The sequence below is a fragment of the Thermobia domestica genome, unplaced genomic scaffold (genome assembly GCF_964235325.1).
Source record: "Thermobia domestica unplaced genomic scaffold, izTheDome1.hap1.1 HAP1_SCAFFOLD_530, whole genome shotgun sequence".
Taxonomy (NCBI): Eukaryota; Metazoa; Arthropoda; class Insecta; order Zygentoma; family Lepismatidae; genus Thermobia; species Thermobia domestica.
Window position 1 is genome coordinate 85,721 of NW_027656240.1, and position 9,516 is coordinate 95,236.

The 9,516-nt window shown below is 37.3% G+C and overlaps 2 non-coding genes across 2 annotated transcripts; both read right to left on the reverse strand.

The window, feature by feature from the left end:
- Positions 1–2,269: 2,269 nt before the first annotated feature.
- Positions 2,270–2,388, reverse strand: LOC145677005 (5S ribosomal RNA). Its single transcript, XR_014129577.1, has one exon. It is a non-coding gene; the product is annotated as a 5S ribosomal RNA (ribosomal RNA).
- Positions 2,389–2,565: 177 nt separating this feature from the next.
- Positions 2,566–2,684, reverse strand: LOC145677013 (5S ribosomal RNA). The gene has a single exon (XR_014129585.1). It is a non-coding gene; the product is annotated as a 5S ribosomal RNA (ribosomal RNA).
- Positions 2,685–9,516: the final 6,832 nt, after the last annotated feature.

A 9,516-nucleotide genomic window follows, 5' to 3' on the forward strand; every position in this document is an offset into this window, starting at 1 on the left:
AAAATAAAGAGTAATACAAATATGAGATGTAGGTTAATGCATTGTATACTTCACATTATTTACTAAAGAAAGGCAGTAGTTACAAGAAACCTAGGCTCGCTCGTTGGGCACAGTAGCAAATGAGTTCTGAGATCAGAGAATAAGAGTAGTTGCGTATTACAAACCATATACATATAACACATATCACACAAATATGAATATCGACCTTGCAAAGAATAAATCGTACTTAAGTGTGCATTTAATGTCATTACTATGTTGCAAAAGAAATTTAGGAAAGTTTTCTGATCCGCTCTGTTCATGATGTCATTGGGGCATAGTAATGAACAATAATAAATGTCGAGAACATATTGAACAGAGTAATTTCAGCCAAGCCAACGCAAGAGAGAAACATGAGTGCTTTAAGAATGTTGGAAATTCCTTTGTCTAGCATGAAGTACATGAGAATATGTGGTATGAGGTTTTCTTCCATTGCTGAGAATCTGGGCTCGACTGTCCTGTCCTCTGGGTAATATGAGCCCGATGTACGCAAATATCAAAAAAATGTAGCTAGCGACAATACAAAAGGTAATGATCTTATAATTAATAATGTAGTGGGAACTAAGCACATCGCTGTTTGGAGTATTCTAAAGTTAGTGTGACTTCCTATGGGCTTCAATTACGATCGACGACTACACATATACTAATTAATCGAATAGCAGCGAGAATTTCGAATGAAACTAAGCAACTATCTCAGACACTTTTGATGAGTCTGTATATCGAAAACAATTCATTTCAATCGTAAATCTCCTCTATAAAGGGGTTTGTGGCCCTCATAAGGGCCGATTTGTATGAGATATAGGTCTTACATTTATGCCTTCTTCTCAGTTTTCTTGGGCAGAAGTACAGCTTGAATGTTGGGCAAAACACCACCCTGAGCGATTGTAACTCCAGACAACAACTTGTTTAATTCCTCGTCGTTACGGATAGCTAACTGCAGATGACGTGGAATAATCCTAGTCTTCTTGTTGTCACGAGCAGCGTTGCCTGCCAACTCAAGAACTTCAGCTGCCAGGTATTCCATGACTGCAGCCAAATACACGGGAGCGCCAGCACCAACTCGTTCGGCATAGTTACCCTTTCGCAAAAGACGATGGATTCTGCCTACTGGGAATTGAAGGCCAGCCCTGCTGGAGCGGGACTTGCTCTTTCCCTTGACTTTTCCACCTTTGCCGCGACCAGACATTGTTCAATATTCTTTCGTAATAAGATGAGAGGAAAAATTGCGGCCTCCCATGAATCAAGTCAGTTTTGTTACTACTTCAAGCGTGCACCCGAGTGCATCAAATGAAAAGCAAGGCAGTTGGCGCGAATTGAAACACGTACTGTAATTTAAATGAAGTCGATAAATCGGCGGACACATCTAATTTTGCTGAACGAGTGAGTCATCATGCCACCAAAAACTAGCGGAAAGGCTGCAAAGAAGGCTGGTAAAGCCCAAAAGAATATCTCCAAGGGAGATAAGAAGAAGAAGAGGAGGAGGAAGGAGAGCTATGCCATTTACATCTACAAAGTTTTGAAGCAAGTGCATCCTGACACTGGCATATCTAGCAAAGCTATGAGTATCATGAACAGCTTTGTTAATGACATCTTCGAGCGTATTGCTGCTGAAGCTTCTCGTTTGGCCCATTACAATAAGCGGTCAACTATCACCAGCCGGGAAATCCAAACAGCTGTGCGCCTTCTTTTGCCTGGTGAACTTGCCAAGCACGCTGTAAGTGAGGGTACGAAGGCTGTTACCAAGTACACAAGCTCTAAGTAAAAATCTTCTTCAAGATTTTTCATTTCAAACGGTCCTTGTCAGGACCAACACATTATTCGAAAGAGTTAAATCACGAAATTTGCTTCATTCTGTTATGTAGAAACACGTTGAAATCCAATTTCTATATGCTGTTAGTAAAAAAGTAAAGCACATAGCGGAGATGTGTCGTGCTTGTATACGAAAGGCATTTACTCGCCGGAGATCTACACTTAGTCATAATAATTTACTTTTAAAAAGTGGTAATACATTCCGTGTTAAGTATAGTAGTAGGTGCACACGGATCGGAAATCAGGTTATTTTAATGTGCCGTGCAAATAAACAGGCTGTTAGTGTAAGAAATAGTGGGTATAACGCTTAGAATATCGATTAATCGCTATGAAATAATGTTGATAAATTATCTCTTGAAAGTACTATAAAATTAATGTTTCTAGTATTTTCGTACTTGAAGGATAATGAAATTTGAAAAAGAGATGCCAACAGCACCTGGTGTTCCCAGGCGGTCACCCATCCAAGTACTGACCAGGCCCGATGCTGCTTGACTTCGGTGATCGGACGAGAACCGGTATATTCAGCATGGTATGGCCGTTGGCGAATGCATATGGCTTCGAGTGAGTTATTGTAGCTACGTAGGTTTGTCGGTGAATACTCAAAAAGACCAGCGCGTGGAAAGCGTTGCTAATTGTTTTAAGTAATGCATGATTACGAAATTATCGTGGTGAACGATGTGAGAATATTCGTCTTTGTGAAAAACAAAATTAGAAAAAGTATACCAACAGCACCTGGTGTTCCCAGGCGGTCACCCATCCAAGTACTGACCAGGCCCGATGCTGCTTGACTTCGGTGATCGGACGAGAACCGGTATATTCAGCATGGTATGGCCGTTGGCAACTACCTTTTCTTCAATGTCCTGTTAAGGAAGTATGTTTTAAGTAAGAATTGACATTATTAACTATAAAGGCAAGCATATTAACGTCGTTAACATTACTTGGAATATACTAATATTCGAATAAATATTTGAATGTTCGAATGATGAGTGATTCGGATGTTCATAGTGCCACTGTGTCCTATCGAGTTTACTATCACGAACCACGTATGAAATTGTATATAAATAAATAAAAATAAATCCTTTATTAAGTATTGATTACAGGAAAAAGGCAAACTTACATTCTTTAATGTACACAATGAAATGTATGAAAGATATTTTTAAGATATGTTTCACTTACCCTTTATAACGCAAGGTAGTTTTCAGTGTAGCATTCTCTTCAGCTGCGAGATAACGTAAGGCAGATGATCATTCAGTCGTGAAGCACTAAAATGTAATATACATTTTAACTATTATCGATAAGAATTATTTACTGCAGGGATGCAAATAAAGTGAGGCAAATTAGTAAATAAAAACCGATACTGTAACTGATAATATAATTAGTTGTATCTGTATTAGTTGTATATACAGTAATCGCACGATTATCCGCGGAGTTGGATGTTGGCATAATCGCGCATAATCAGCAGTATGAGCAGAAAAGGGAAATGAAATGAAATATTTAGATTTACGTCGCATACTTATACCGGTTACGCTAAAGGAGACGGTGATGATGAGTACTGAATGAAGAAAGTGGGAGGAAACGGGAGAAACCCGAGAAAACCCATGAGCACGGTCTTTATGCACGACAAAGTTCACACGGCACGAGCTGGGATTGAATCAGGGACCCCAAGCACCGGAGGCCAAAAAACGGACAAAAAGTCTTTCGTGCAACTTTCGTTTTCGGTAAAAAGTTTACACATAATTTAGAAAGAGTAGTTTTCTGGTCTTTTTATTTCACAAGTTGGTTCATGTCTATATTTTTTACATGCATAAAAAATTTTTCAACTCCCTTGCTTATTTCCTGTTAAAGACCTCTACCTCTGATTGTATTTTTTGCACATATTCTTATTGTTTTCAGACAACATTTCTAAAAGCGTAATTTATCGTCAGCAAGAAAAGAAAAGGAAAGCCTCGGATAGTGGAATGTGTACTGTATATATATATATATATATATATATATATATATACGTATTAGTATATAGTTTTATTTTATACGTCTCCTATTATTACACAATGTGCAGATATTGTCAAAGCGCAAGTAAATATGTATAACTCCCCGTTCTGCACTTAATAACTTGAAAGAAGTTCGGGGAAGGTAGTGTAACAGAAAGTGCAAACAGAAATGAGGGTTTAAAGGCATTTAATATTATTCCGTAGTAGTATGATTTTTTGTAAAAAAAAAATATATATATATATATATATATATATATATATATATATATATATATCTAAACATACATATTCAATGATATAGTAAGAGGTTAGCAGCACTGATAGAACTGCAGAAAGTACAAAACCGTTAATAAGAAAGAGAGAGAGATGGTGGCCGCTTTTGTGCTTTTCATTGGCTAATTCCGAATTGCGCGCGAATACGTACGAGATTTCTTTCTTTTTCCTCTTCGCAGCCCAGATGTTGCCAATTAGAAGTTTTTAGTACTACATTTGTATGAAAATGTTGCCTTTAAGAAATGTGGTTTGCATACAGAGAAAAGAGCAAAATGAATATTTACCTTAGTGGGCATGAAAAAAGACGAAACATTTTGCAAGATGGACACACGAACTTCCTTAATGCAGGCGTTCAGTACATTATTGTAAAGAAAAAAACACTAAAAAGAATTACTTCAATATCCCTAGCAACATTCAACAATTCATAGAGAAAAATCTTTATTTTGAGAACAATGGAAAACTATGTAATTGTAGATAACTACTAAATTTAATGATTAAGGAAAACGTTTAGGCCCGGCCCTTCAGAAAGAAAGTGCACAGAATATTCTCTCATGGAAGCAATTGCAAAATCAACATTTTGTTTGCAGTTATAATTAGAGGATCTATATACAGGGTGTTCGAAAAAGAATGTATCCTCTTGAAAGAAAATATTCTCTGGGCCCCTAATCCTTTATATACCGAAAGGAAGTTTGTATAGCATTTTTTCTTACCTTCGTTAGAAGAATTGAAAGTGACTACTATCGTGACACGGGAGATATTTAATCGATAGTCGAATTACTCACATACTCGAATGAACACGTCTCTTGTAAGGAGAGGAAAGGCTTCTGTGATCCGCTATCGCAGCTGTGTCATATCTGCAGAGAATGTTAGGACACAAACGTGATCTTTGAGAGCCTCGTGAAAAGAAGTCGCATAGTATCATGTGTGGAGACATCGGGGCCATCTGAAGAACGCTTCATCATTAGGACCAAGGGCGAGTTACGAAACACTCTGGGATATATTTATTAACATAACTTCTCGTCATTCTGCAAGTGTGGTGGAGCTCCATCCTATTGGAAAAGGAAACCTCGGGAGCCCTCTTCATGTGTAGGTATCGTTCACATCTGAAGCATGTGAAGATAGATTACTGTACTATCGTGTACCTAAAATCATTTTCTACGAATACGAACATGTCTACACTGAAGGCAGTGCAGCTCTTTTTCTCTTTTTTTTGGTCATGTATTGTAACGCGGGGCAATGCACACAATAACATGTAATGTTGTGTATCATCATAAAGGGCCAGGGCGATGATTGGATCTTGATGGACGTGGAGAACTGATAGGTGATGTGAGTGGTATTGTGATCTATGGTTGTATGTTTACTGATGAATGCATAAGGAGAGGTGAAGGGGTTGCCTTTTTTTTTATGTCGATCGGGAGGGAAGCGATTGGGAAACTTTTGACTTTGTTTTTCAACCGAATATATTGATTGAATAGGTCGCCGACAATTTTACGGGGCGTCACGTCGTTGCCTTTTTCATGTCGATCGCGAGCGAAGCGAGCGTTTTTTTTTTTTTTTTTTTTTTTTTTTTTTTTTACCGACAATATGTATTGAATCGGTTGCCAACACCTTTAGGGGCGCGTCACGTCCTTCTTTCTGTGCTGATCGCGAGCGAAGCGAGCGCGAAATTTTTGACTTTTTTTTTTTTTTTTTTTTTTTTACCCACAATATTTATTCAATCGGTCGCCAACACTTTTAGGGGTGCGTCACGTCCTCTTTTCTCTGCTGATCGCGAGCGAAGCGAGCGCGAAATTTTGACCTTTTTTTCTCTTTTTAATTCTTTTTTTTCTTTAAGAAAAAATATTGATTTCATAGGTCGCGAACATTTTTACGGGATGCAACATCGTTTATTTGTTTTTCCAACCGTCTTTCTGTCTTGAGCCCCCGCCAAGTTAACTTTATGGTGGACAAAAACTATGTGCGGTGGGTTACCGCGGGGTTCTCCCGTTTCCTCCCACTTTCTTCATTCCACCACCATTTCAATCATTTCTCATAATCAGCGCCTCTTTTAGCCTAAGCGGCATAACGTGGGACGTAAAACAAAGATTTCCTTTAGTTGCTTTCTGTCTTGATTACGAGCGCGAAATTTTTTACTTTTTTTTTCTTTCTTTTGATATTATTCATTTAATAGGACGGCAACACCTTTACGGGCCGCCGCGTCGTCGTTTACACTTCTTCAGCCCATATTCTTTCTGCTTGTTCGTTTTCCGGCATCTTGTTATCACCGCCCGCGGCAATGCCTATGTCTTTCATCGCTTTTTGAAGCAAATCTTTAATAAATATGCACTCTCACATTTGTACTAATATGCATACCACAGTGGATAGACTGTAACTAGGAAAGCAGAAGCCTGCATATCATATTATTTAACAGTTGAAAGTGAACTGTCATTTTAAGTTTGATTTTGATCAGATGAGTGCAGTTCAACTCGTCGACAATTGTGAAGATTCTCGAGGTTAGGGACCATCCATTTTGTGCTTTGTAATGAAAATGGCTGCAGCCAAACTTCTCTGATCTGAATGAAACTTGGCATGATGATACATCTTGACCTGCTCTACAAGTTTATTTAGTATTTTCCGTTGCGCAGGCTTTTGCTTCTCCAGGTTCTCCCATGGAACTGAGAAACGTATTCAGTCGAACTTCTGCGGTAAGTCAGTATATCATCCTGAGAAGTTTGATCGAGATAGCAGAGGTTCGACTATTCGTTTTTCAATTCCATGTGATATTACAACACGGTGAACTAAATTTATATAGAAACACTTTGATTTTGTTTTGTTTTTTGCTAGCATTAAACTGAGAAAATGTTATTCAATAGACAGAGAACACCACTCAAAGAAAAGTACATCATAAGAATATATATATGGTTGCTGTGGTTCTCGGTTTAATTTGCTAGTTAAGAAACTTGCTCTAAATAAGTACATCTTACAGGTGAAAAACTAAGCCAGGCGATAGAATTAAATATAAAGTTATACACTTTTATTTTACGTTTACTAGTGTTGGGTTACTACTGTAAAATAAGTCAGTATATATGAAAGATAACTGTATTAGGTACTATTTTCCACCGGCGGTGTATTCTTGCATAGTGTACTTAATGTTTACAAGCGGGGCGCTACTAGTATGGATGCATGACAAGTGCTATTGAAACTCGAAAACTAACTGGTTTCCACTACCCTTGCTTATACGTATACCCGCGTCGCCTTCGCTCCTGTTCACTTTGGACGCACATTCTTGCTATCGCTCAGGCCCCCAGCTTTCTCCTGTTTTGGCTCCCTTAAATAGTATTCGTGCTTTTTATTGGCCACCTGGCAAAGCACTTGTAATGATTTTACACCAGTAACTCTAAAATACATGTGTATTACTTTATTTAATTCTGTCGTCTGCAGAATTTTTTTTTTTTTCGTACAAATATGCCTTTTCATGCAGAACACTGAATTTTGCCTGTAAATTTTTGAGAATATGCTGTGACGAAACTTGAGCACCGTTCTTCTTTTCTTTCTTATCACGAGTCTTCTTTAGCCTAATGAGCACAATCATCACACGATAACGACTATTCTTTTCATTTAACTTGTAAACAAGTTGAACTAATAATAATAATTGATGTACAAAGGAGAAGTGTCCTACATATTTGAGGTAAAAAATAAAATAAATATACTTCTACTTCATCCGTGTTTACAAAGTTAAATGTTATCGATTTACAAAAAATGGTCACCTATCCACACACTGACCAGGCTCGACACTGCTTGACCATACATATTAAAACATCGGTCCCACTGAATACACAAGTAGTAAGCACATTCACATAAAAATAATTAGGATTACAGTATATAAAATGCGTTAATTAAAATAGCAAATGCCTTACCTTATCACAGGCGATCCAAAGCCACTGCACATCATCTGCTACGCACACTATATTCCTCCAATATTTCACTCACTTCCTATATCACGCAACAGAAAATATTAATAAAATTCACTTAGCAACATTTTCATTTTTAATCAACAATACGTATAACAATTAAGAATAAAATTAATTGTGAGCACATTGTTATAATTAGAATACTGTTTTTATTCGTTTACAAATATGGGATTAATATAGAGCTGGCAGCAACAATATATACAACTCATCCTGTATGTATCGTAAATCCTAACTTGAGAAGACATCTCTGACGCAAACAATGAGACAAGAAATCAAATACTATATCCGACACATTTGGGGTTTATTGAACTTCAATGTTGGAAGATACCACCTTGTCGGTAGTACAAATGTAATATCCTTACAACACGCGGAACTTTTGCCAGGCATATCTAGGAATTTGGGAAGATTAATTGATATCCTTAATGTGCAATGTATGATTATGACGCATTGTTATGTACACGCAGACGGAACCAGGACAATCTATAGATGACATTTGCACTGTGTTTGGACAATTTGTTCGCAGAAAGTAACCGTTTTTGTCTATGAATACTTGAGAACATGGAAGGTATGAGATATACATTTTATGCGCAAATATTATAATACAAATCATTGTTAGTTTGGTGGATGCGTGAAAGAAAGAAAAGGAGTAGATTTTTGCAGACGTCCGGATATAAAGCGAGAACTGAGAATACGCATCTATAACATCTATTTTCTTTGTGTTAATGATATCGATGAACTAAACGGGGAAACTAAAATACAACTGTTTGCAGTATAATTCGAAGTATAGTCAAGTGCAGAGGCGTACTCACGGGGTGTCCACCGGGTGCGGACTCCTCGCAAAAGTTCCTAAGTGAACATACATTTGCAGACTTTCTCATTAAATGTAGTTATTAACAGGGAAAATATTGATGTATCATCAATATAAATCTGATCTTACACTTCATCTGTACTCTGTCTGTATCATGTTTTTGTGAAAAAGTAAGTGGAATATTTATCGTGTTTTCGAATGCAGAATAATAGTATATAGACATAGTGGCTTGTAGTATTGGAACCTTGCCCCCCGAAGCTTGGATCCCTTAGAAGAAAAAAAAATGCATGCGCGCCTGGTGAAATGGTTAACGAATTCAGTTCACTCGATGAATCGACAGATAGTAATACACATTTCGACAGATCGACAGCATTCGACAGATACAGACATATGAAAGTAGCACAAGAATTAGGCGAAAGTCCGTGCGTTTCCTCAATTCACGTAGGAAACAACAGAAAATATCAACTACCATAAAATAATCCGTATATATATTTAATTTATTTGGAATAAAATAAATATAGAAACAACCTGTTCATACATAACTACGGTAAGTGCGTTAATTGCTAACGTAAGAACAAATATGAAACAAGGCACAAAATAAAAAAGAAAAATAAAGTTAAAGGGAATAAATATTTAGGCTTGATTGTCATTC